General features: G+C 41.0%; 2 pseudogenes; both read left to right on the forward strand.

Annotated features, from left to right (window-relative positions):
- Positions 1 to 373: 373 nt before the first annotated feature.
- Positions 374 to 2,660, forward strand: LOC127627364 (succinyl-CoA:3-ketoacid coenzyme A transferase 1, mitochondrial-like; annotated as a pseudogene).
- Positions 2,661 to 3,066: 406 nt separating this feature from the next.
- On the forward strand, positions 3,067 to 27,439 carry LOC127627365 (succinyl-CoA:3-ketoacid coenzyme A transferase 1, mitochondrial-like; annotated as a pseudogene).
- The last annotated feature ends 418 nt before the right edge of the window (positions 27,440 to 27,857 follow it).

The raw sequence follows: 27,857 nt of genomic DNA on the forward strand, positions 1-27,857 counted from the left end.
TTTGCTTTCAAGAGAAATGTTGAGGAATACTAAAGAGGTGTGGGCATAACTCCAAAAATATATGAGGTGCAGGAAGTGGAATGAGGTCCCGGGGTCAATAATGGCCCAAGGCATTAAAGTACTAAATATGAAGTGTGTAATTTCTGCCCCAGACACAGACAGTGTTTACACTTTTCAGGGACATCCACTCAATGAGTGGCTAACTTATAGTTGTCTTTGCATATTAAGCTGGGATAGGAGAAATTATTTTAACATTGAAAAAAAATAGTAAAAAAAAAAATTCTATGTATTTTCTGCATTTTAGTTGTGGATAGGACAGATTGTCATGCTCTCTCTGTATTCAGACAATATCTAATTTCGCTTCCTCTCAATCATGGTGTGCATGTTTGTGTACGGACCCCACAGAGACATTTTAGATGGCTCCATGCTTCTAGTCAGAGGTATTTCTATGAACTTTTGTTCTAAATACTTATGCCACATCAAGAAATGTGCCCACTGAATGTGGCCTCTATACATGTATTTTTGGACATCTATAAGACTCAGTCCTATCTGATAAGTCGTTCATACAGTTAACTGGTATTTCCTCCACTGATATCCTTTTGCTCTAGATAGAACATAATGTATCCCCAAGCGGTGTTGTTGTGCTTGTTTATTTCCCCTTTTTCTATCTCAGGCTTTTGTTTGTGTGGGATCCAGGAGAATTTAATCAGCGGTCTGTTGAAAACAGGAATAAAGGCATCGCAGCTGTCAGCAACAATGCTGGGTGAGTTCTGTTTAATGTGTCCATAATATAAGTGAAGGGGCATAATGGCTCCAGAGAATTCCCTAATGTGGACAAACTCACAGTGTGTTCCTGTGAAACACTGTTAAACAATATGACTGAAAAATATTCAGAAAAAAAGATAAGAAAAAAGAAGCATGCACATCCAAAAATATGTGGGAATAGGATCTAAAAACAACACACAAAGGTAAAGTAAACAAAAGGAACAGGATTGTAATAAGTAACGTTTTGAGCATCCAGCTCAAAGTTTGTTTTTTGGGAGTTTTCTTGGTGTGTGGTTCATTTTCTTTTCTTTACATTTGTGGAAAATAATCTATTCAGATCAAGAGACAAGACAGAGGTAAAAAGGCAATTGGGGCCTAAGGAAGCAAATATGTATAAAAAGAAAAGGTTGAAGAGCATTGATCCAGTGTATAATCAGATTTTCTAGTGTGACTAAATATCTAAGTTACTGTAATTGTTTCTGATGTCTGGGCTGATAACTTGGGCCTGGGCCTGCTTCTGAAAACCAAGCAGATAAAACAAATATTCTCATCATATGTTGGGGAAAATCCAGAGTTTTAGAATGAATATCTATCAGGAGAGCTGGAAGTAGAGCTAACCCCTCAGGTAGAACACTTCCTTAATCATTGTCATTTGCTATCTGGAAGAATGTCTTTGTTTCAGACCTGAATGTAATGGAACCAGTGCTCTACTACACGACTCTCCATATTTCTACTCTTCATATCTCTACTAAATATTTATGTCCTTATAATGCAAGCTGACACTTTAACAGTTTTCTCAATCACTTTGGCAAATTTTTTGAAACAGTCTTAACATTCTCTAAACTGTTTTATGGGGCATCACAACCCTATTGCATGTCTGCAAAATTTAAACATTCAATTCATGCTTCAAAACCTAGTTATTGTGTCAGTAAATTGGCCAGTGTCACAAAAATGGAAAGATTTTTTGTCATCGCATGAGTTCACCATGGCAGTCAACTCTGGAAATGTTTGTTATATAAAAAATGTCATTTTTGTTCTACTTTTGTTTTACACTGACTGCTTACTTTACTGTACCAGAATGTCACTTTTGTCTAGTTGAATGTTATTGCGTATCACACTGAGCTGTTTGATACCGATTTCAAACAGCTCAGTGTGATACGATTTCAGAAAATTGCCACAAAATGAAATTCCTGCAAAAAACAAAAACAAAACAGCAACAATGAAAAAGCCTGTTTTAGTTCTGTAAAAAAAACATCACTTGTACCTCCTCACAGTATGTAACACTACAAGTTCACATATATACATACATACATTCAATATACAAACTGTCTGACAGATATTGAGAATGGAATGGATCATTTTTCATCTGATGGCTCACATTGTACTTACTCTTTTGACACATGTGCCAAAACACGTGTAATTTGCTTTTATGAATAAGAAATTCAAATCTGGTGTAAACAAGTAACAAATTGTTCAGAGATTTGAATGTATTGTTTTGAAAAAAAGAATTCTCAATTGAGAATTGATCCAAAGCGATTGAGGAAAAGCTGTAATAAAGGTTCAAATTGGGTTGTACAGCAGGTTGCATAGGAAAATATTTTAAGTTCCACAAATTAATTTTAAATTTTTTATCTCTAAAAAATACAATAAAAATCTAAATGCTGTAAACTTGGTCTTAATAAAGTGTCAATGAAAAATGGTACTTGATAAGATGGTTCTCTGCTGAATCTAAAATGCTTCAAATATGCATTTCAGAACCTTTATTTGTAAGAGTGTAGTTTGAAGAATAATCCATAAACTATAATGATGGTCGATTCTTCTTCCAGGGTACACTGGCAGAGAGAATACAGGCTGGTGGAGTAGGCATCCCAGCTTTCTTTAAAATACAACCATAAAATACAACGAAGAAGGCAGCATTGCCATTGCAAGTGAGAGCAATATGTTCAGATGATGTGTTATGTGTAGCTCAATATGTTTGATAGACAGTTGGATTACATGAAATTTCAGTATGTAAGAAATGAATCCTGTTGTATATTTGTTTCATCATCTCTTTTATATATGAAAAATAAAACATAAAAATATATCATAATATATTCTGTTCTACCTTTTTCAATAGTCTTGAAAATGTTTTGAAAATGTGACACTATCTGGGCCTTTTGTAAATTCATCTGTGAATTTACATCTCTAAAGTCCTGAGTATGTTTGATCATACACCAAAACATTATATGATTTTATAAAATATATTTGTTGTTAAAAACCATTTGTCTCTTATATTATTTTATTTTTCAATATATTTATATCATGTTATCCTTAATTTTGATACCCAAAAGTATGTATCATAAATGTTCCACTAGGTGTCAGTCTTCATCTGCACAGAGATCCAAGGAATTCCAAAAAAAAAAAAAAAAAGAAAAAGAATAAAACACAGGACATCACACACAATCACAAAACTTTATCCAAATGCTAAACAACTTTGGTGCACATTTGTCTTTCTTTTTTTTAACATGTAAACAGCCCGAAACTTCAACCAGCCCTTTTGAAATGCAGCCAAAGTCACTAAAGTGGAGGTTTGTGACTTTTCAAATTGTGAGTCTTTGTGGCATTGTTATTTTTTAGTTTAGATATTGCATTTCTGTTGCAATAAACTGGATGAAAAGGTTCTTTCTTTCGTCTGTGCTCCACGCAGATAGGAGTTTTACTTACTCAAAAATGTTCTGAGGGCAGAAAGGGAAATGATTTGTTTACAGACTCAACCAATGAAATTGAAGGAGAGGCGAGGTCAAGACGTTTGGAGGGAATCCTTCAAACTGATGTACGTTACTGGGAGAAAACGGGAGAAAACGTATCGGTTACCTAACGTAACCTCGGTTCTCTCTAGATGAGGGAACGAGTATTGCATAAGCTAGCTTACGCTACGGGAAAGATTCATCTTTTCTGAGATATTGAAGCCAAAAAATTATCCTTAATTTTTGTATCCATTATCAGCGCAGTCGCGACGGCTGCAGACCTTGGCGGGCTAGCTAAGCGAGCTCATAGGTTGCTCTGTGGCAACTGCTGCAGCCTATAGACGAGCTTGGGCGAACTCGCATCCAATGAGAGGCGTCCAGCGCTCACTGCATCAAAGCCCGCCAAAATGGGCGTGACTAGAGTGCATATAAGCGTGGTTAGTAGGCTGGAACCCTGGTTTTCATTGACTGAAGCGAAAAGTAGGCTGGTAGGCGCGAACACGGCCGGCTACGCAATACTCGTTCCCTCATCTAGAGAACCGAGGGTTACGTTAGGTAACCGATACGTTCTCTTCACGAGAGGTTCTCTCGTATTGCGTAAGCTAGCTTACGCTCACGGGAACCCATTGTCAGCGCCGTCGTGCTCAAGCATCCACTGTATGAGCCCCAGGGAATTAAGGGGGACCGGGGAGCCCTTATGAGTGGGGAAATAATATTTGGCGGCAAGAATGCGGGTCATTGATTGTGTAATACATAAGCACATAGTGGGAAGGGAGCGACAGACGGCGGTGCGGTCTGTGTGGAATGTGTCCCATCAGTGCAGCTCACCAGGGGAGCTGTAGCGTGATAAACCGCTAGTAGTTTTGCCTGCAGAGCGGGCACTTCCATATTGTAAAATCTGACAAAGGTGGAGGAAGTCCATCCAGCTGCCACACATATGTCGTGAATGGAAATCCAGCTGGACCATGCCCACGAGGATGCCATGCCTCTAGTGGAGTGAGCCCTAATGCCCAGCGGGCATGGCAGATCTTTGGCGCGTATGCAGCAGCAATAGCGTCCACTATCCATCTAGATAGTGTCTGTTTGGTGGCGAGACCTTTGGTGCGCCCTCGAGCGAAGCGAAAAGCTGCTCGGGCGTCTGAAAGCAGCGGGCGCGCAGTATACAATCTCAGTGCTCTGACCGGGCAAAGGAGATTGGCGTCGCGTTCGCTATCCGGTGCTGGCAGCGCCGATAGGGAAATGACCTGTGCTCTGAAAGGAGTACCGATCACCTTGGGAACATAGCCGTGTCTAGGCTTTAAAATGACCTTGGAGTCACTTGGTCCAAACTCAAGACACGTGGCGCTGACAGACAGCGCGTGAAGGTCTCCCACGCGTTTGACTGATGACAGGGCAGTCAGAAAAGCGGTTTTGAGTGAAAGGTATTTCAAATCCACGGATTGAAGTGGTTCGAAAGGGGGGCTTTCATAGTTTGAGAACTATAGAAAGATCCCAGATAGGAACCGATGGAGAGCGCGGGGGTTCATCCTTCTAGCTCCCCTGAGGAAGCGGATGACCAGCTCGTTTTTACCCCATGACTGGCCGTGCAGGGGTTCAGCGAGCGCCGCAGCGGCCGCCACTACACTTTGGCGTGGATGGGGATCTGCCCTTATCCAGCAGCTCTTGTAGAAATCTGAGCAGCGGCGACACCCCACATGTCAGCGGGTCCAGGTCTCTGTCGGTGCACCATTTTGAGAACACAGACCATTTTGGCACATAGAGTCTTCTCGTGGAAGGGGCTCTAGCGTGTATGATGGTGTTTATTACTCCTTCTGGCAGAGCGGCGGGTAGTCGTTGATCACCACGCATGCAGCCCAGCGCTCTGGGTGGGGATGCCAGATTGTGCCGTGAGCTTGAGAGAGGAGATCTGCTCTCACTGGGATGGGCCCGCGGCTGTCAGTGACAGCTGCGTAAGCTCCGGGAACCATGTCTGATTCTCCCAGCGGGGCTATGAGGAGCACCGAGTGGCCGCTTCCCTGATCCTCTGCATTACCTGTGGCAATAGCGAGGCGGGAGGGAAGGCGTAAGCGAGCGTCTGGGCCAGTCCTGGGCCAGCGGCGTCCTCGCTTCGAGAAAAATATTGGGCAGTGAGAGTTCTCTTTGGGCGCAAAGAGGTCTATCTCTGCTCTGCCGAATAGGTGCCATAGCGTCTGGACTGTTTGGCGTGCAGGGACCATTCCCTGGGGAATATTGTCTCTGGACAGTCTGTCGGGCCGTCGTTCAGGTGGCCTGGCGCGTGCGTCGCCCTCAGCGGCGCAGGTGGCACTGGGACCAACTCAGTATGCGTTTTGTCAGATGGAAGAGGTTCCTGGATCTGACACCGCCCTGGCGGTTTAGGTAGGATACCACAGATCTGTTGTCGAGCGGACCAGGGCGTGGTGACCCTGAATGACCGGGAGAAAGCGCGCGGCGTGCTCGACCGCTATCATTTCCAGACAATTTATGTGAAGGAGCTTTTCCTGAACTGACCATAGGCGAAAACCGGAGAGCCCTCGCGGACGGCGCCCCAACCCGTGTTGGGCGGCGTCTGTCGAGATGACTTTCGGCGAGATACAGCTCCCATTGTCACTCCCGCTGATACCATTCGGCCACTGTCAGGGCTGCAGAGCTGATATGCAGGTCTGAGTCACCTTGATGGGCTGGCGGCCTGTGGCCCAAGCCCGGCGAGGCGCGGTGTTTAGCCAATGCTGAAGCGGCGCATGTGCAGTAAACCCAGCTGAAGTACTGCTGCGGCTGAGGCCATGTAACCTAGCACTCTCTGGAATTTCTTCAGAGGCGTGAGGCTGTTCATCTGAAAAGATGCGGCTAGTCAGCTGAACACGGCGTCTTGCGCTGTGTAGATAAGCGAGCCGTCATTGCCACGAGTCTAGTTCTATTCCCAGGAAGGAAATGGTCTGACTGGGCTGTAGTGAGCTCTTGGTCCAATTGACTGCAAGACCCAAACTGTTCAGATGGCTGAGGAGAACTGCTCTGTGAGACAGAAGCTCCATATGTGACTGAGCCATAATCAGCCAGTCGTCCAAATAGTTCAGAATTCGCAAACCCTGACTCCGCGGGAGTGCGGCGCCGCATCCATGCGCCGTGAAAGTCACGGGGTGCTAAGGACAGGCGAGCGGAAGGGCGGTGTATTGATAAACCTGGCCGTCGGCGAATCTCAAGAATGGCCTGTGGCGGGGATTTATCTGAATCTGAAAGTATGCATCTTTCAGATCGAGAGAAATAAACCAGTCCCCTGGCGCACATGCGTGAGGAGTTTCCTGATTGTAAGCATTTTGAGCGGTCTTTTGCAAGCACCTTGTTCAAAACCCTGAGATCTAATATGGGTCTGAGGCCGCCGTCTTTCTTGGGAACAAGAAAATAGCGGCTGTAAAGCCCGACTTCGCTCAGAGAGGGTGGCACTTTTCTATGGCCCTTTTGCACAGAAGGCTTGCTATTTCTGAGCGAAGCATGCACGCTGCTTCCGTGTTCACAGTGGTTTCGAGCCAGCTCTGAAGCGAGGGCGGCGATCGAACTGTAGCAAATAGCCCTGTTGTATTGTGCTTAACACCCACTTGGATATCCCTGGAATAGCTTCCCACGCTTTGAAGCGTAGCGCTAGAGGGTGAATGGCCAATTCAGCTCTGATTGCCGCACACAGAGCTGAACAAAATGTGTGGCGCGTTTAGTGTGTTCATGCATGATTGCTCGCAGACAGCATGAACAGGCTGTTTTGTGAGTGACTTCCGATTGGAATGAATGGGGAAAGAGTCACATCTGTTACGTGATGCGCAAGCATAGTCATGGGCACGGGACTTACACACAGAGGAATGGTTGCTGGCCGTGTAACAGAGCGGGCAGAGAATGAGCAGCGCCGCGCATTTGTGAAGCGCATTTATTGACTCTAGCGCTCGGCGGTTCAGTAATCGCTTTATGTGGCGTGCTCTGGTGGGGACACGAGACATGCAGTGCTTGTGTGCAGAAGTGAACACTGGATTGTGGGCACATTTTCTACACATAGGGCTGGTGCGTGTGACAGAGCGGGCAGAGAATGGTAGCGCTTGCGCATTTGTGAGCGCCTTCATTGACTCTGGCCTTCGGCGGTTCAGTAACAGCTTTATGAGGCGTGCTCTGATAGGGAGCGCGGGATGTGTTATGCTTGTGTGTAGGGCGAACACTGGGTTGTGGGCACTTTTTCTACACATAAGACATGTTTGCTCTTTACAAGATTTATTTGGATTAGCCGTGAAGCGGCGTTTGAGTGCTGAGCAAGCGGGCAGTGTCACCGGCTTGTTGGCTGCTAAATTCACCACTGTAGTAGCCTGAGAGAAGGGGACTGACAGGGGGCAAAGCTTTGGCGGTGGTCCGGCGCGGCGGGACTGAGCCGTCGTTTGTTCAACAAAGTTAGGAAGACTTGGTTGCTCTGGTTTCAGCGTTACCTTAAATCGAGGCCCGCGGTGGCGGTCTGCGGCGGCTGTCTGGCCTTGATCGAGGCGGCCGCCCTGTCGGCGCTGAAGTCTGAGTTTGTTGAACTGGAAGCTGTGAAGAGGCTCGTGCAGGAGGCTGATCACGTGGCGGCCTGCAGAGGAGCTAAGCGACGCGGCAGGAAGAGGTTCATGGCTTGGGTGGCTTTCTGGACTTCTGAGAAGCGGTCAACAATGCCACTCACCGTGAGCCGAAGAGACCGGTCGGGAGAAGCGGTGCGTTGAGGAGCGTGGAGCGCTCTGCTTCTCCCATGTCGGCTAGTGTTAGCCATAAGTGTCTCTCGGTCACAGTCAGCGAGGCCATGCACTTCCCTAGAGCTTGGGCTGCAGCTTTGGTAGCCTTGAAGGGCGAGGTCTGTCAGCCAGTAGATCAGTAACAGCCTCTGGGTGCCTGCCTTTCTCATCCCACTCGAAGAAGGTCTGCTTGTAGGATCTGTAAAGCGGCCATTGAGTGCAGAGCAGATGCGGCTTGGCGGCGGCGGAATAGAGCGGCCAACATAGGCGAAGTCGCTCTGCAGGCCTTAGGCGGGAGCACAGGCTTGGAGCATCCATCTCGTGAGGGCGGACAAAGGTGTGCTGCTACAGAGTCCTCGACCGGGGGATGGAGGAGTAGCCTCTCTCAGTGGCGCCGTCCACCCGGCGAGAGAGGTGGAGGCGTGGGAGCGGGTCCTGGCTGAAAAAGGGCGTTCCACGACTTTGCAAGCTCCGTATGTAATTCCGGCAGGAAGGGGCGGCCGGGCGCGGGTGTAAGCGGCGATGGCTTTGAAGAAAGCAGCCGTCGAGTCTGTTGGGTGCCTGCTCAGGGGCGGTGACCACTTCGAGCCCGAGGCGGTCGGCGGCCTGTGTGAGGCGTGTTAGCTCCCGCCGACTCGGCGGGTCCTGCTGGATTCCTGGGCGAGGAGGAGGCTTGGGAGCCTGTCCACTCCTCGCTGTCGAAGCCATGATGGAACAGCGGCCCTTATCCTCCGCCTCGTCATCCGAGATGGCAGCAGTCGCGACGCTCGGCGGCAACTCGCGGCGTCGAGGCGGGGAGGGTGGCGATGCTTTCGAGGAGAGGCTCGGCGAGGCAGTCGCTTCAACCACAGTTTCCGGCAGCCTTTGTGGCGCGCTTCTTCCTCTTGTGGCTGAGGGTAAAGGCGTGGCGGTTTCTGCTTTGACGGCTCGAGTCGAGCCCGCGGGGTCGACATCGGTAGCTCCTTGCAGAAATCGCATCCGCCCTCAGTGAGGCGAGCTCTGCGTGCCCCAGTCCCAGGCAGAGGCGCCAGATGATGTGGCGGTCTCCTGTGCTGAGAAGAGCGCGACATGAGGCGCAAGTGGAGCGAGGCATCTTGAAAAGAGCGCTCGTACTCTTTTGTGAATAGTTAGTGAGAACTAGCTTGCTGAATAAAAGGATACGTCGTCGGATGGCGTAGCTTCGCAGGATGGCTGAAGGTGGCTGAGGCGGCCGGCTTCTTCTAGCGCTATCCACGCTTGCTAGATGCCCCTCGAGCGGCGGCGGCTTCCAGGTCAGCGATCTGGAGAGCTTCGCTGAAGAGATGAAAATCAGGGTTCCAGCCTACGAACTACAGCTTATATGCACTCTAGTCACGCCCATTTTGGCGGGCTTTGATGCAGTGGCGCGGGCGCCTCTCATTGGATCGTGAGTTAGCCCAAGCTCGTCTATAGGCTGCAGCAGTTGCCACAGAGCAACCTATGAGCTCGCTAGCTAGCCCGCTCAAGGTCTGCAGCTGCCACACTGCGTTGACAATGGATACAAAAATTAAGGATAATTTTTTGGCTTCAATATCTCAGAAAAGATTAATCTTTCCCGTAGCGTAAGCTAGCTTACGCAATACGAGAGAACCTCTCGTAAGAGAACAACTATTATAAGGTAGGCCCAAGTGAATATTTTGTTAAAATTCAACAACTTCTGCAGTTACAAAGATAATTGGCAAACATTTAAATGCACAGAACTTATAATCTTATCATCTTAATGTGCATTTTAATTAGACTCCATCGACCGCACTAGCTGCTTATGGTGTAACGTTAACGTTAAATGAGGTATAAACATGCTAATTTAACTCGAACGTTAACTGGTTCAGATCTCCGTGACATTTCATCGGTCAGAGTTATAAATCTCCCGCCCTAGCATATCGATGTGTTATTGTTAGTGAAAAATGCGCTGCTCTCAGGGCAGGAATAATCAATATGTTCGTATCGCTGCGTTATTGTTAGTGAACTACGCGCTGCTCTCAGGGCAGGAGTAATCAATAGGTTCGTATCGCTGCGTTATTGTTAGTGAACTACGCGCTGCTCTCAGGGCAGGAGTAATCAATAGGCTCGTATGGCTGCGTTATTGTTAGTGAACTACGCGCTGCTCTCAGGGCAGGAGTAATCAATAGGTTCATATCGCTGCGTTATTGTTAGTGAACTACGCACTGCTCTCAGGGCAGGAGTAATCAATAGGTTCATATCGCTGCGTTATTGTTAGTTAACTACGCGCTGCTCTCAGGGCAGGAGTACTCAATTTTATTTTTACTGTAATATGTGCCTTCTTTCGAGGCAGGAGTGGACTAATGTGCTTTTTTTCTCTCTTTAAACAAGGAAGCACTGAGTACAAACCAAATGAATGGTAAGCCCAAAAATGTGTTCTTCCTGTTTAAACAATGATTTTATAATCTTTTTTTCTTGGAGCCTCCCCAGCACTGTGTATTTAGATTTTTTTATATTCTTAATCCTTACTTAGGGAGGTTCCAGGACATATTTTAAAACCCATTGGTTTTTAATTATATGCAGTTAATACACAAATTAAACAGTATGTGATTTAGTAGAACAGTTTGTATGACTGTATGGAGTGGAAAAAGCATATTGGTGTGTTTATATTCTGTACCCATTTAGTTCTACGCTTTTTGATTTCGGGAGAGTTAAGCTCTGATACCAAAATTGGGAAAATAGGGCCATATTCAATATATATCAGCAGCTTTCAGTCTCTTCTACAAAACCAGAAACTTCCTGATGAGGTAAAAGAAAAACAAACAAAAAACATAATACTTTCTATTATATTTAATACATTTCACATACTGTCTGTATTTAAACATCTATTTAAACAAACAGATGTATAAACATCTTTTAATAAAACATTTTTTTTTACCTTTTTTAAATGGTTCAGATCATGGATGCCATATTTTACCTGTTCAGCATGGTAATATAATGTTATCTACCTATACATTTTTGTAACGTAATGAGGCAGCGAGGAGACGCGGATCTAAATGCAGACTTTTATTAAAAAGGTAAACAGGCAAAACACAAAGGAAAAACCCTCGATGGGGAAACAAAACATAAACAAGTAAACTCGGGCAGGGGAAACATTCCAGGCTTGACAACATACAACGACAGACAAGGAGAGAACTAGGGTTGTGCCGATGGACGATATCATCGCTCCATCGTGATGGCTGACCAACATCACGATGTCGAGCCACCATCATGATGCCACGCCCCCTTTTGCGAGTCTTGCTAGTGTGACTCACTAATCCTAGTCTCTTCTATAGTTAACCTAAAAACTTTGCAGGGATTGCTCTGTAAATTAAATTGAGAATATAACTAATGCATATATGCTATTTTAAATACTGTAGTATATGCCAGAGACGTGACGTGTTAGTCTGTGAAAATACCGTGTCAGGCAGGCTACACAAATATTGATCTGGACATTGTTAGCTTCTTGTCTTTTTTTTACATGTCTTACACTGTACATTTAGATTTTATTATTTTATGTTGTAGGCTACAAGAAAATAGCCTTTATTAATTAATTATTAGTAGTTGTAGCGTCTCAGAAAATATTGCTCATTGTCACATAGCTCTTGTATACACTGAAGCGGCAGTCTAAGATAAACCCAGACCAGCGAACGCCAAATAACTTTTGTCTGGTTAATACTTTTAAAGAAAAATTTCCTTGGCCATAAGTCCATAATGTCAAATCAAATGAAAGAAACAAGGTGAATATGAATAACACACATTTATTAAAACATAGAAGAACAACAAATAAAGAACAAGAAAATGGGAACAACACTCAGACCGAAACTCGGCATTAACATTTCACTTATAATTAGCAGCACAATTAACTTCAGCACAGGCTACAAAATAAATTATGTTATGGAAATATTGTAAAGTGGTCATATGAACTACACAAATGAACGTTTAAAAAATAATATTCAAAATCGAATAGCTCCGCAACGGATGGCGAAAAATGCGTAAAGAAGTCTAATATCACCATAGACCATGTTTAAATTTCGTTGTTTCTGGCCAGAAATACCAACATATTCACTTTATCTGGTTTTAATAAGCGGATTGGAGTAACTACACCACCCGCTGTGCTGAAGACCCGCTCTGATGGAGTACTGGTAGCACATATGCACAGATATTTCCGTGCTAATCTTGCCATGAACGGAAACCTTTTGTCGTTCGTTTTCCACCAAGTCAGCAGGTCCTCTTCCCCATCAATGGCCATTTCCTGCAGGTACATGGTCATTTCTGCCTCGACCTTTTGCTCATCAGTGAGCGTGGCTGTGGCTGCTCTCTTCGCAAGAAGGCTGCCCAAAGACGACTTTTTTTTCTTAGGCGCAATATATTAAAAAGCCCGGAAGAGTACTAATTAGATGGGCTAGTAAAATAACGGAATTATAGTTTTTCAGTAGAAAAAAAAATATCTATGTAAAGAGATATATTAAAATAAAAAGTGCTTAAAAGTGCACAACTCTTCTTAAGTGGAAGAAATATTTTTTCCCCTTACGTGCAACCTATTGGAAAGCGCGGATGAGTCAGTTGGGATAGTAAAATAATGAAATTATAGTTTTTAAGTGGAAAATAGTATTTATGTAAAGAGATATATTAAAATAAAAAGTGCACGACTCTTCTTAAGTGAAAGCTAAAAAAAAAAATGCTTCACGTGTCGTGCAACCTACTGATAAAGCGCCGACGATGGGTTGGGTTAGTAAAATAACGAAATTATAATTTTTCATATAATTTTTGAAAATTATATGACGATATCATCGTCCATCGCGATGTTTTACTGTCAACATCGTCAACTGCCAATTTAGGGGACATCGCCCAACCCTAGAGAGAACAAGAAGCAGGGCTTAAATACACAGGGAGTGATGACTAAATGGGACACAGGTGAGAACAATGAACAAAATGGCAGTGATGATGACAGGTGGATACTGGGAAGTGTAGTTCTTTAACAAAATGGCAGTGAGACACAGGGCAGACAACAGAGGAACGTGACAATTTTATGTCAGAAAACACATACTAAATTAAACTGATAGCATTCATTTTAACTACCTCAATTTTTAATACATAACATTTCATGTGTAATTTAGAAGGCAACAGGTTTAGTGGCAATCAATAGCCACACCTTGGACAATATTCTTGATGGGAAGGTCAGGGCAACAAGTCATAGTTTTGTGAAGGTAAGAATTACTTTTACAGTGTTCTTTTGGTAACGCTTTAGATTACAGTACTGAAAGTACTGCATAATTAAAGTGATTTTACAGTTTAACTTTCTGTAATTATAGTGTACCAATAAAGTACTTACATGTAAGTATAAGGAAACAATATGTAAAGTTTGGGGAATAATGTAACCCGCACAAGAAGAGACAGTCACAATGTATGTCAAAACTGTGTTTATTTGCAGGCAAACAAAAGTACAGCACGGAAAATCCAGAGGGAGAATGGTCAGGGTAGCGTAGGGTCAAAAGCCGGGGAAACAAAGTCGAGTAAAGGGGCAAATCCGGGAGAGAGTGGTCAACGAGAGTGGGGAGGTCGAAGCCGGGAAACAGGATCAGAGTAGACGGGACTAGTGGGAGCAAAAGACAGGGGAACAAGGGGAGCTGGCAAGCTAAGAGGAGGACAAGAGGAGTTCAAAACTAGACGAGACTAGCGGGGGGCAAAGACACGGGAAACTAAATACAATAACCAACACCCGTGAAACGGATGTGCTGTGGTATTTATAGGGGAAGGTGCAGGTGTAAACAATGAAAGGTGATGAGACGAGTGCAGGTGAAACTAATGTGCAGGAGTGCAGATGACGCGAGTGCAGGTGGTCATAATGTTCTGGGGGATTGGAAACGCGTGAGAAACTCGAGGAAGGGAGATTGCCTACGAGCATGTGAGCGAGTAGGAGCAAAGTGGGCGTGAGGGCTCGAGCGAGCAAAAAGAGCGTGCAAGCTCGAGGGGGCGGAACGAGCGTGGGAGCTCGAGGGGGCGGAACGAGCGTGGAAGCTCGAGGGGGCGGAGCGAGGGAGCGGGGTTCGTGACAAATAAAGGGGTAACAACCAGGATAATAAAAAACATATTTATACTGTAAGTATTATAGAACTAAGGGGTAGCCTACTTATTCTACTATTATAATACAACAATCTAACATTTGGGAGCAATTTAGCAAGAACATACACTGCGTACCTTTTTGTAATAATTGTGTAAATACGTACTGTATAGGCTTTTTGATGGATGGATCAATGTCTTCTGAAGGGAAACGATAAGTGTTTGTAAGAAAAATTACAATATTTTAAACTTTTTAAACTGTAGACTATCGCTTCAGACCAACTGCAATAAGTTGTTTTTCAAATAAAGGTTTTCGAGTCAGTGATATTAGATTGTGCATGTATTTTTATTGTACTTATCCTGTTACTACATGGAACAGGAGGGTAACAAGCACCACTTACCCTGTAACTACATTAAACTAGAGTATATTTCCAAGTAAGATTGTTGTATTATAATAGTAGAATAAGTACCCCTTAGTTCTATAATACTTACAGTAGGCCTATAAATATTTTTTTTATTCTCCTGGTTGTTACCCCTTTATACCCCAAACTTTACATATTGTTCCCTTATACTTGCAAGGACTTTATAGGTACACTATAATTACAGAAAGTTACACTGTAAATTCGTCAAAATTACGCAGTACTTTCCGGGCTGTAATCTACAGCGTTACAGTTCTTTTTTGTTGAGTGTGAATTGGATGCATTATTTCTTTGTAAATATAAAAAACAGTGTGGTAGTTCTATTGTAATGAAGTGCACATGGTTTACTAAAAATTTTAATTTGTTTTCCTATCCAAGATGGCAGTGTTTCATGTAGCCTTTCATTTGCAGCATAACATTCTTGAAAAGGCAGAAGTTGTTATTGGTCCATATCTGGAGGGAGGGAATCACTGGACTTTCTTTGTAAGTTCCTCTAGTTCTAAGTTGAGAATTGTTATTATCTTTTATGTATTAAAAAAAAAGGATTGTGGTCATGAGTGGTAATGTGCAATGCATGAAATACCAGAGCATTGTGCAAAATTTAAAGTAATACAGGCAAATATTATCTTGCTGTGTTTGATACAACTTTTTACCAGCTATTTCCATTTTCTGTTTAGCACTGCAACATCGTGGATAGAACAATAACCTACCTAAATTCCTTTGGTGAGCAGAAAGAGAATTGTCAGAAAATAGCTGAGAACTGGAGGTGTGTATGTAGAAAAGGTTTCTCTATTTCACCTTTTAACTAGATTTCATCTTACCTGTCCTGTACATGTGGTATCCATCCTAACAGGATGTTTGCCACAGCAAAGGGAATCCCAGGAACATGGGACATTTGCACAAGGGAGCATGCCATTCAGAGAGATATCATTTCTTGTGGCATCTTTACAGCTGTGGTAAAACATTAAAATCTTATAAAATACACATTTTTATTGTCCAAAGATTAAATTTAATTGTCTACATGTCGAATTATTAGAGATATATCTGTTATAAATATTTACTGCTACATTTAATTTACACTACAGATGCATTATACGTGTACACATTTGGATATGTACATGTAAAAAATAATCTAGTTTAATTCATGCCATTTTGTAATACTGCTTTTAAAGGGACGGTTCACCCAAAACATAAGATTTTGTCATTGTTTACTCACCCTTAAGTTGTTCCAAACCTGTATGAATTTATTTCTTCTGTTGAACACAAAGGAATTTAAGAATGTTTGTAACCAAGTGGTTTTGGGGCACCATCGACTTCCGTGGTAGGAAAATAAATTCTGTGAAAGTCAATGGTGCCACACAACTGTTTGGTTATAAACATTCTTCAAAATGTATTAATTTGTGTTCTACAGAACAAAGAAATACACTCACCTAAAGGATTATTAGGAACACCATACTAATACTGTGTTTGACCCCCTTTCGCCTTCAGAACTGCCTTAATTCTACGTGGCATTGATTCAACAAGGTGCTGAAAGCATTCTTTAGAAATGTTGGCCCATATTGATAGGATAGCATCTTGCAGATGATGGAGATTTGTGGGATGCACATCCAGGGCACGAAGCTCCCGTTCCACCACATCCCAAAGATGCTGTATTGGGTTGAGATCTGGTGACTGTGGGGGCCATTTTAGTACAGTGAACTCATTGTCATGTACAAGAAACCAATTTGAAATGATTCGAGCTTTGTGACATGGTGCATTATCCTGCTGGAAGTAGCCATCAGAGGATGGTACATGGTGGCCATAAAGGGATGGACATGGTCAGAAACAATGCTCAGGTAGGCCGTGGCATTTAAACGATGCCCAATTGGCACTAAGGGGCCTAAAGTGTGCCAAGAAAACATCCCCCACACCATTACACCACCACCACCAGCCTGCACAGTGGTAACAAGGCATGATGGATCCATGTTCTCATTCTGTTTATGCCAAATTCTGACTCTACCATCTGAATGTCTCAACAGAAATCGAGACTCATCAGACCAGGCAACATTTTTCCAGTCTTCAACTGTCCAATTTTGGTGAGCTCTTGCAAATTGTAGCCTCTTTTTCCTATTTGTAGTGGAGCTGAGTGGTACCCGGTGGGGTCTTCTGCTGTTGTAGCCCATCCGCCTCAAGGTTGTGCGTGTTGTGGCTTCACAAATGCTTTGCTGCATACCTCGGTTGTAACGAGTGGTTATTTCAGGCAAAGTTGCTCTTCTATCAGCTTGAATCAGTCGGCCCATTCTCCTCTGACCTCTAGCATCAACAAGGCATTTTCGCCCACAGGACTGCCGCATACTGGATGTTTTTCCCTTTTCACACCATTCTTTGTAAACCCTAGAAATGGTTGTGCGTGAAAATCCCAGTAACTGAGCAGATTGTGAAATACTCAGACCGGCCCGTCTGGCACCAACAACCATGCCACGCTCAAAATTGCTTAAATCACCTTTCTTTCCCATTCTGACATTCAGTTTGGAGTTCAGGAGATTGTCTTGACCAGGACCACACCCCTAAATGCATTGAAGCAACTGCCATGTGATTTGTTGATTAGATAATTGCATTAATGAGAAATTGAACAGGTGTTCCTAATAATCCTTTAGGTGAGTGTATATATAGGTTTGGAACAACTTGAGGGTGAGTAAATTATGACAGAATTTTCATTTTTGGGTGGACTAACCCTTTGAGGAGAGCATGAAAACTTTTGAAAACTTTGTCACCTTTTTGTAAGTTTGCAGAGACTTTTCTTCGTGGGGACCAGGGGTATATTAACTGCCCTTCACTTCATGAGGAAAGAGAAAGACTAGCAATTCTGCTCTTTACTTCACTTGGTAAGTACAATACAGGTTTATACCTACAGTTTTATGTTGGTTTGGGTTATAAAACCATACAACAAGTGTTTCTTGCTTTCTTTAGAAAGGTCAGGCATTTGTGGTGTCTGCCATAAGGCTGTTGCTAAGAGCAAGGCAAGTTGTATTGCAAGTCTCAAATGATGTTTCATATTAAATGTGGCCTTTACAAATCAGTCTTTTCTAACAAAAATATAGGCCAAATGTTCGACATGTGGCATGAGCGTACATGACAAATGTGTGCAAAAGAATCAGGAGACTGCTCTTTGTTTGCTGTGCAAAGGTAATGCATTTTTTTATTACATAATTTTTTAATTATAACATACTTTTTTATACTTTGTGTAAAAAATTTGCCCTGATACATTTTTTTAATTATATTTTTTAGTACAAACTGAAACAACATCAGAACATAAAGAAAACAAACAAGCAGGTAAGGCTTATAGAGTTTAATTTATGTATAGTCATGTTGCAGAATTTATCAGTCTTTAGACCAGGGCTCCTCAATCAACCACCCATGGTCCAAAATGGATTCCCTTTATTCCGCCATCATGTCTTTACAACTCTTAGACTGTGTAAAAAACATTGCATTGCCTAAAACAGCAGAGTGCTCTTTAATGCACACCTAGCTGTGAGTTTGAGAGTTAACAGACCAGAGTGAGAATGTTTAAAATGTCTGTTCACTTTCCAAGTCTGCAGATGTATGCAAAGCTTCTTTAGTTTGGGCTGAGATGTCATATTCACAGTAGCACCATCTTTGAGTCTTTGAGGGATAGACATGCATCTCTTCAGTGGGTTGTAGTGTTATTTCATGTTTTTTTGGATTGTTCTGCTGGTGAAACAATGCAAAAAAAGTCTTTACAAGAAATTTCAGTAGACAAAAACTCCAGACAACATGAGCAGTGGAAAATTCTAAGTGATCTAGGCACTTTATACATTGTTTTACAACAGATGCCATTGAAAAGAAGTCTATGCCTCACAGCCTCGCTTTCATATCTGTTATGGCGCTGCTTTGAATAATGTCTATTACCCAACAAAACTAAAAAGATAATGTTTATTTTGTCATGTTAATAATGAAAGAGTCTGATAACTGCCCTAAAAATGTCGGGCCCCACTATTATTTTCATTGGGACAATCTCACCATTCCATGGAAATAGTTGAAGAGCCCTGTAATAGACATAACATAGACATTGGAATATATATATATATTTAAAAATTTTTATTATTCCCATTCGTCGTTCCAAAAGTGTAGTTATTTGTATTTTGTCTACATTATCTTTACAGAGACCGCCAAACACCTAGATGAGGAAGTGGTGGAAAGAGATACCACCGACAAACACCTAGATGAGGAAGTGTTGGAAAGAGGTTAAGCCAATAATTATTCTTAGAAAGTATTAGAGATTTCTTAGTGCAATAGAGGAGAAATTGTTTCGCTTGGATTTAAGGACATAAATATATTAGATTAAAACAGGGGTTGGCAACTTTATGGTAATCATTGTGTGATATCAACTCACTTACCTTAACTGCAACACAACAATAAATAAATCATTGAATTAATTGATTACCTATACAAATGTCATGTTCCCAGTATGTAGAGACACATGAAAAAATCGTGTAGTTTTTGTTTGAACTAGGGTTTCATTTGTGGTACCCTTTGAGAACATGTAATGCAGCTTTAGTTTTAATTATTGCTTTTAGTGTCACTCATTGTGTATGAAACTTTAAGGGTTGAGCATGCCAGATTCTTTTAAAAAACAGATTAAACCTTTTTATAGTCTGAAGCTGCAACACTACCAGCAGATTGAAATCTGCTTTACACTGTCCAGTCTGTCTGTGCTGGCAGATAATTTGTCTTCACTGCACAGTTCATTTGAGTAGTAAAAGCAATTTTGTTAATTCACACAAAAATGAAAACTGTCATAATTTATTTGTCCTCATGTCCATACAAACATGAAAATATAAAGTTATTTTACTAGTAAAATAACTACTAATCTCTCTTACAATTGCTTGTGTAACAATGATTACCCTTCTGTTTCAAAGGTTTCCAACCCCTAATATCTTTTTAGTCTTGATGAAAAATGATATCTATAATATTCCAAGGACATTTTGTTCATCTGAAGAATCCCATTTATGTTAAGCTTATTTTAAAGAGTTTTTTTTTTGTAGCTCTTTGTCATCTTTTACAGATGGCTTCCTTGTAGAAAGCGTACTGAAAGTGTCAGACTTTCACCAGGCAAAGAGGTAATGCAGCAGGATTAGTGTAGGAGAAATTAATGTGACATTGCACGCCACATTTTAAAGACTACTTTCTTTCAGTCACCCAGTTCTTTTACATGCACACTGATCTCAACCAAAATAAAATAGTCAAAAATCAGATATGTCGTGCGCACATTGACGTGACATTTAGAATAAAATTTGTATAATTTTCTGCTTTTGATGCGTTGCATACGCAACCAGGACATTCCCTTTCAGTCGAGAACATCAGACGTAGTCTGAATGGGGATCAACCATTGAAAACGCCACTAGTGCTGCCACCTTCCAGTGCCTAGACAGAAGCCTCCTGATCCCCCCGCGATTTAAGGCGGAGAAAGGACAGGGCTTTAGGCCAGGGAAGTCACTGCCGTTCCTATAGGACCACTACTGAAGCTTCTTTAATTTAATATTACAGATATCTGGTCTCTACAAGTGAATTAAAGAGGAGATGCTCACCACCTGAGTGTTACTCCAGCAACACTGTGGTTTCTTATTTGCGAAAAGCAAAGGCACAGAAAAAAACCATAGAGGAAAAGCTGTGTGCAGCCTAACCAAGCGGACCAAACTGACTTCACTGTGCACTAAACTGTGTGAAGGTAAAACATTTTAAGTGATTGTTAAGTGTCTTTTTAGGTTGGGTATTATATTTTTTTAATAATTCTATTTGTTTACATCGTTTCATTTCAGATGAATGCAGTGAGCTGGTCAGTGACGTAATGTTCCTGGCAGCAAAGTTTACTCCACAAAGAAAAGTGGTCCAGGAATTGTGTGAAAATGAGGATGTCCATGATGCAATTTCCAAAACTGAAGCCTGCAGGTAAAGTACATTTTTATTATGTTGAATGTTTTTAATGACTGTAAATTGAAACCAAAAGCTTTATGTACTTCAATTGCAGGAAGACCTTACAAACACTTCTGGCGACTTTAAGGAGAAACTGGGAGACATTTGAACAGGCAACCCATGGGCTTGGGCCTGGTTTAATGGTGGGCACATTCAAGTTCATTGACTCGTGCCTCAAAGAAAAAATTAAAACACTTAAATCCTCCACGAAAGATGTGAACTAGTTAAGGTACAGCTGTTTAATAATACCTTTCTGTTGTAATAATATGTTGTTGTGTTTTTTATAGATACCTATAATCCACTTTATTTATTTTTTAAATTCAATTTTGTTCCTTAATACAAAAGTAAAGTATTCAATATTTTTTTTTTATTAAAGCAAAAGACCATTCAATAAAAGCATTATTTTGTGAATTATTTACAATCACCATTTGATCCTTCATTTTGTTCTTATACAAAGCATCTGTACAACACTCATTGACCAAAACTAAGCATGTTGGCTAAGCAGAGCATATAGTTATTGATTCATCAATGAAACCTTTCTTATCTCTCTACAAGCTCAACCACGTTTTTTCTTCTTTTTGACCGTGTAAGTTACAGTGACTGCATCTTTTTTTTTGACCCTTTTACAATAATTATGAAGTGCAGTCACTTTTCTTTTCCTTGATAGTTTGCTAAACTGTGAAAAAACTCATTTGTGTGCTCTCTGTACTAAACTGTGCACTTCCTTATCCTCGTTACATTTTTCTGATTGGCTCCACTCATGAAGATCTGTGAGCATGTGTTGCAGTGTTACTTTTTTTTTCTCACTGGATTTTGAGCAGTGTGAATCCTCAGATATGTTCTCACAGGATGTTGTGTAGATAATGTTATGAACTAAGATACATACACACACCTCTCCATAGCTATTTGCAATGCATGTGCAAAATTTGGCCCCTTTACGACGTACAATTCCTACACTCCCATCAAAATGATATACAGTAAGGTCTTCATTATCTGCGAAATAGGATTCACCGTCAACAATTTTTCTTGCTGCTTCTGCCCTAAGGTCTTGAATTACAAGTCCTTGTTTCTCTGCAATGGTTTGTGAGAAAATTAAGTGTTTGCACACAGATCCACAGTGGAATATTTTGCAATCGCAATTATGCATCACCAAGTCAACTCTGTGAGATTGTGTGCTTGTATCGGGTGGAACCAAACACACTCCATTTTCATTTATCTCCACTTTTGCATCCAGGCCTTTTGCAATCATGCAATGGGCAGCATTTGTGGTCTCTTCAGTGTTCACACCTTTTATTCGTCCAGTGTCTGTCAGGTCATCCAGGTAACTGAACAATTAAATCAAAGAACAAGTTGTCAAATTATTTAGACTTTTTAGACATTTGTTATATGCATTTGTATAGATTTCATAGGCTATAAACTAATTAAAATAAACAGTGGGGAAAAGACTATTCTAAATAGAGGGAGTGCAGGGGGGGTAGACGACTCTTTTTATACTGTGTTTTATGGGATCAAGTTTTATAACAACCAACAATGCCCTCAGAGCTGACAGACCTTTTTACTAAATGTTCTCAGTGTGCTTTTTAAAGGAATTGACAATGATAAGGCTATAGAGAATAGCTAATGTTTATACTAGAGCTTCCTGTATCCAAAGAAGTTGATAATGGCAACAGGTTCTGGCCTGAGGTAATATATATGCAATATATAATCAGGGTACCACAACTTGGTCACATGATTTCTGTAATTACAATTTAGCACCATAACAAAAGTAATAAATATAACTTATTATTACCTGTAATATTTTTGGACATCACCACACAGCAAGCGAAGAAGCTGATCAATCCTGCTATTCATCCTTCCCTTAAGAAACTGGTATTTTATTGTGAGAAAAAATTTGTGTACAAAAGTTAAAACATTTAGAACATATTTAAATATAACGTAAATAACATGATATTCATTGCAAATATTCATTAAGTAATTTTAATAATTGACCTCTCTGCCTTGTTGTTGGTTTCGCTGTTGTGGTGATAGAATGTCCTTCCAAAATTGGACCACAAATCTCCCAAACAAATCCACTGATTCTTGAGGTAGGTCGATACATGTGAACTGCCCAGACAGGTATCAAGCTCTTCGCACTTTCTAGCTGACATGCTGTTAAACTCTTCTTCCTGTAAAAAAACAACACAACATTGTAAAGTTATGCCACCTTATGTTTTACACACATTTAAAGGGGTAGTCCACCCAAAGTTGAAAATTGTCATTTTGTTACGCATGTCATAATTTACTCACCCTCATGTCACTCCAAACCTATATCACTTTATTTCTGCAGTAGAACACAATAGATATTTTGAATAATGTTTCTGAGTTTGTTTGTTTTTTTATGTAATAAAACTTAATTGAATCCAATACAACTTTATACCCCATTGACTTCCATATACTATTGGCGGGAAAAAATTAAACATTCTACTGCAAAAGAAAATAAATAAAATGAATTGGAATGACATGAGGATGAGTAAAGAGTGATAAATTGCCTTTTAAAAATAATGTTCCCATAATTTTTTTTAAAACTTTTAACACAACAAAGTTAAACAAAATATAAGCTTGACCAATCCTATTAAAATCCATAGTATACAATTCAAGATTTATTTTCATTATTGAAATGATTTCTAAAGAATAAAGTGATTTATAATATACAAATATTACTGTTAAACAGGATTTCATTGACACCATTGCTTGAATCACAATATTTCGTTGATTCACTGACAAGTTTCCTCCATCTCTTCTAACCATCCACCTATGCACGGCCTACAAAAACATTCGAAAGCTAGTCAAGACATTTTTATATGACCTTTTAAATCAAATTTTAGTTTTAAAATGAATAGGTCTGTGACAAGTGATCATTTCCTTTAATTTGCAGTATTGAGTTAAAATAAAGGCCCAAGATAAAGGGAAGGAAATCCAGTAGGATATACCTACCTGGAGTACATGAAACCAGCAAAGAAGAATCTTGGCTGTTGGAAAAACTCTTCTTATAGCATTGAGTTCCTTAAGGTCACGGTCAATCATTATCGACCTACATGATAAGGAATTAAGAAGGAATTAAGATCTACATCTGTAGTTTGTCAAAATGAACAGCTTGTGTAAAAAAGTAGTTTACAATTTGCTGTCTTTATGCAAGTTTTTTTACTTCTGACCTGGGAAGAAATCCAGGGTTGTGTTCTGCCAGCTTTTCCAAGCAGAGAGCAAGTATGTCCGCTGATTCCTCACTAATAATAAAGTAAGCATATGGGACTGCCCTTCCAATACTGTTGGTCAAAAGAAGTGCATAAAATGCATAACCATATGATGTCATGGCTTTGTAAGTGGCATCCATGAATTGAATACCATGGTGTGAGCATGTTCTCTAAGTACATCTTTTTGCCAGGGCGTCTGCACTACAATTATTAGTGGTTGATTTTCACTGAATGGCTGGTAGTAACAAAAGTTTTCCTGCAGCTCAGATGTGACTAGCTTGTCCATGCAGTCTTTCGCATCAGGAAAACTAAGAGCATTAATGGTCTTCTTGATTAATCGAATATCTTCAGGTGTAACATAATACCACCGATTATATTTGTCCATATGTCCATGACGCTCTGCCCAGTCCACACATTTTAAAAGTGTTTCTGAAATTGACTTCTGAAGGTTAATAACTCTGGATCAATGCGATTTTTAACACCCTCTTCTTTTAAGCACACATCATGTCCATTGTGTTGAAGCATTTTGTTGACCACAGCACCTGTGAAACAACCGTCTTTGATGATTTTGAATGACACATAAGCTTTGCAAGAATTAGCTCTTGTCTTTGTTGGTTCTCCTTTGCTTTTCCCACTTGCTTTAGTTGATCTTTCACATGCAAAGTAAATGTAGTCTTTATGAGTAGACACAGGGGACCTGAAGATGCTTTTTGTTTCCTCTTCCAGTTTCTTAATGTAACCCTGCATGAAATCAGTCTCCTCCCCAGAAAAAGGTATGACCTCCTGAATGACTCGAGCATCCTTTACTTTCTTTACCTTTCGCCTTATCCCTTCAAGCCAAATATTCTCCATTAACCTGCAAAAAAAAAAAAAATGAAGGTACGAAATTCAAGTTATAAATTCAAGCACGTCTTTGTACAGAACAATAACACCTTACAAAAAACAGCGATATGAACATTGATTATTGCTGCCCTGAGAGCAGCTGGTAGTTCACTAACAATAACGCAGCGATATGAACCTATTGATTACTCCTGCCCTGAGAGCAGCGCGTAGTTCACTAACAATAACGCAGCGATACGAACCTATTGATTACTCCTGCCCTGAGAGCAGCGCGTAGTTCACTAACAATAACGCAGCGATATGAACCTATTGATTACTCCTGCCCTGAGAGCAGCGCGTAGTTCACTATCAATAACGCAGCGATACGAACCTATTGATTACTCCTGCCCTGAGAGCAGCGCGTAGTTCACTATCAATAACGCAGCGATATGAACCTATTGATTACTCCTGCCCTGAGAGCAGCGCGTAGTTCACTAACAATAACGCAGCGATACGAACCTATTGATTACTCCTGCCCTGAGAGCAGCTGGTAGTTCACTAACAATAACGCAGCGATATGAACCTATTGATTACTCCTGCCCTGAGAGCAGCTGGTAGTTCACTATCAATAACGCAGCGATACGAACCTATTGATTACTCCTGCCCTGAGAGCAGCTGGTAGTTCACTATCAATAACGCAGCGATATGAACCTATTGATTACTCCTGCCCTGAGAGCAGCTGGTAGTTCACTAACAATAACGCAGCGATATGAACCTATTGATTACTCCTGCCCTGAGAGCAGCGCGTAGTTCACTAACAATAACGCAGCGATACGAACCTATTGATTACTCCTGCCCTGAGAGCAGCGCGTAGTTCACTAACAATAACGCAGCGATATGAACCTATTGATTACTCCTGCCCTGAGAGCAGAGCGTAGTTCACTAACAATAACGCAGCGATATGAACCTATTGTTTACTCCTGCCCAGAGAGCAGCGCTAGGGCGGGAGATGTAACAGTTATTAATTTTACCGTCGAAATGCCACGGAGATTTGAACGACTTCTGTTGTCGCATCAACTTCACAGACAGCGAGCTACGTAGCATTGGAAAAGCATGTTTTACAAAAGTTACTCCATATTGCAGATTTGTACCGGTCGACTGATGAAACAGTCGAATTAAAATGCATACAATACAATATTTAGACTATGTGCATGTACGCTAATTATCTTAGTAAACATTAGAGGATGTTACATTTAAACAAAACTATATAGTAAATTCACTTACCTAGCAAAAAATGCGTTCTCCCACTTGACAGGTATTGTCTTGTATTCCCGAGTCCGACTGATTCCCTCCGTAGTACATTCAAACATCTTGACCCCGCCTTTGCTTCATTTTCATTTCATTTCAGCTTCATTTGGTTGAAGCTGTAAACCAATCATTTTCCTTTCTGCCCTCAGAACATTTTTGAGTAAGTAAAACTCCTATCTGCGTGGTCCACCGGTTGAGGAGATTGTTGAAATTGGAAGGTTTGCTGCACAATAAATTCACGTCCTCAGCATTTATGTAGACCGAATAGTGATAGGAGCCAGCTATGATAAAACTGAGATGAGAAAAACAGATTAATCTGTCTGATCTTCACAATCAGAGGAGCTTATTTCAATGATTTATATAAGAATGCATTGCTTTATTTAACTTTACTGCAGTGAATAATTAATGCTCATCCTCTAATGCATCATTTACAGAAAAGGAGGGTCTATCCATGCTATTGTCTAGCCATGCAGAGAAGCCTAATATCAAGCAGGACTCAGATATAATCTGTGAAAGATCATCTGGTGAGCGGCCCTTGAATTTGAGGATGGGATGTATGGTATCCTTCAGCAGCTTGACAAGATGGATGGATGGATGGATGGATAGATAGATAGATTTTTCTAAAATAAAAACTTCTCACTCCCAAGCAAATCTTGTAATTGGAATCCCCATGCTGGCCAGCAATTACATAAACCCTGAAATCACGGTCAACTTGCAGAGAGAGAATGGAATTTTGGGTCCTTATAGGGTCCTTATCCAAAACATTTAATCAGTACTGGTGCAGTTACATAATTTTCCTTTGTATCATCCTTCACATTCTAAATATTTGGATGGATATTTACTTCATATCTTCTGGGACTTTTTTAATGTTGTTTACTGAAAATCACTCTATACAACTGAGATTGTGGTTCTGATTGTGTTCAGGTAAGGAGACAGTAACTGTGCATCCAGGAGCTGCATACTTCTCCAGTAATGAGTCATTTGCCATGATCAGAGGGTTAGTATCTGAATGCACCTGTCATCTTAAATTAAAATATGTTACTATATTGAAAATATGACACTTTTTTTGTTGTTAACGCAGAAGTAATGTTGAATTCTTAAAATTAAGAAAAGTCTCTCTTTTAATTTTTTGGGATGTCATTATTGAGAATGTACAGTACAATGTAGGGATTAGGTGTCTGGGGGAATTTTGAAGAAAAAAAATTATCTTTATGTCATTCCTTAAATGTTTCCCTTGTACTTCATTCACCTTTCATGCCCCCTTTTTTAGGGGTCACATTGACCTAACAATGCTGGGAGCAATGCAGGTGTCCAAATATGGAGATCTGAACATCTGGATGATCCCCAGTTGTCAAATACAGAAGCAAGCTCAATATTTCTTTTTTAATTTTATTTTTCCAACATAATTAATAATTTCATTACTTTTAAATGCTTCTCAATAAATCAATGCACAAAGTTGTAAAAAGATATCTTTCAATATTTCTCAGCTAAATAGTTTTGACCCTTGTTTTACCCTGGGATTAAACATTGACTTATACAACAAATATTGCACAACTCTCTGAAGACAGAGGTCTGTGTGTTCCACTGTGTTTTGGACAAAACACAATTTCACCACCCACCTCACAATACAAAATTTGCATAGTAACCAAATACATAATTTCCACACAGTTTACTGGATCTTAAAGCTTTAAACACCACTTCAGATTGTGAAATAGTGACATAATAATAGTAGTGACTCTATTTGGTGAAACAGTCAGCAAATGGGAAAACCAGCCAGCACTGAATGTCCAGCACCTGATAATAGTGTTAAGTCATGCTGAGAAT

This window comes from Xyrauchen texanus, chromosome 34, assembly GCF_025860055.1.
Source record: "Xyrauchen texanus isolate HMW12.3.18 chromosome 34, RBS_HiC_50CHRs, whole genome shotgun sequence".
Classification (NCBI taxonomy): Eukaryota; Metazoa; Chordata; class Actinopteri; order Cypriniformes; family Catostomidae; genus Xyrauchen; species Xyrauchen texanus.